This window comes from Belonocnema kinseyi, chromosome 3 (genome assembly GCF_010883055.1).
Source record: "Belonocnema kinseyi isolate 2016_QV_RU_SX_M_011 chromosome 3, B_treatae_v1, whole genome shotgun sequence".
Classification (NCBI taxonomy): domain Eukaryota; kingdom Metazoa; phylum Arthropoda; class Insecta; order Hymenoptera; family Cynipidae; genus Belonocnema; species Belonocnema kinseyi.
The window spans coordinates 122949152-122950197 of NC_046659.1; the positions used below are offsets into that span (position 1 = coordinate 122949152).

Sequence of the window (1046 nt, forward strand, 5' to 3'; positions counted from 1 at the left end):
AGAAAATCGTTGGACTCGCTGTATCGACCTAAAAGGAGAGTATGTTGAAAAATAAAACCGACTTTCGCCAAAAAAACGTCTCCGTGTTTCATTTTTCAGGGATTTATCAGACTGCCTAGTAATAACGTGCACCAAGAAGAATTAAGATAAACCTATGCTTGAGGAAATTAAATCTGATGAAAAAACAATCGTTAATTAAGGCAAAAAACCTTAATTAACGGTCACTATGCGATTTCCAATTTTAAATACAACCTACCTCCGTGTCGGTCTTTGGACCATTCATCCTGCGCAATTGATCGGAGGCAAGAGGAACTTCAAAATGCACTTACTACTTCGCGGTTTTCCTCCTCGAGGCGATGCCAGCTTCGTCCAGCTTCCTGTCCTTCAAATTCTGAAAAAAAAACAATTTTAATTAATTACCAATGACAATTCCCTATTAAATAACTTTTAAGTTAGTAAAATAAAAAAAAAATTACCTGCTTCCTTCTTCCACATTGCACGAGAATCTTGGAGGTTTTGATAATTCCATACAAATGAACTTTTCACTAGTAAAGTAAGGAACAAATTTAAAAAGAAAAACTTGATTTTACACTAAAAGTTTTTTACCCAAAAAATATGACATTTTTTTAACAGAAAAAATGAATTTTCAAGCCAAAAGGGCAAATTTCCAACAAAAATGTTAATTTTCGACAAAATTTGGATTTTTTAACAAAATATTTCAATTTTGAACAAAATACAAGAATTTTCAACGAAATTGTTGAATTTTCATACAAAAAATATTAATTTCCATAAAAAAAGTTAATTTTCTACCATTTTCAATCCAAAAAGACTAAATTCCAACAAAAAAGTACATTTTCAATCCACCCTCACAGCAATAGGATATACCGGGATATCCCATTTGATCCATTATCCCGTCGGATATCCTGCAAGGCGAAAATTTGGATATCCCATCAGGGTTAACCCCAAGATATCCAGGGTAACCCTGGGACGTTTACGGGATATTCAAATGTCCTAAGTAGGATATATAAAATTAATTTATATCCTAC

The 1046-nt window shown here is 32.7% G+C and overlaps 1 long non-coding RNA gene across 2 annotated transcripts in view; it reads right to left on the reverse strand.

Annotated features, from left to right (window-relative positions):
- Positions 1-1046, reverse strand: part of LOC117170153 — a 6186-nt gene that overhangs the window by 2018 nt on the left and 3122 nt on the right. Inside the window, exons 2-3 of one of the 2 annotated variants that reach the window (XR_004466728.1) lie at positions 477-545; positions 330-391 (exon numbers count right to left, since the gene is read on the reverse strand). This is a non-coding gene — a long non-coding RNA (uncharacterized LOC117170153). Of the gene's footprint in view, positions 1-256; positions 392-476; positions 546-1046 lie in introns of both variants that reach the window. The other variant, XR_004466727.1, reaches the window with a different exon arrangement.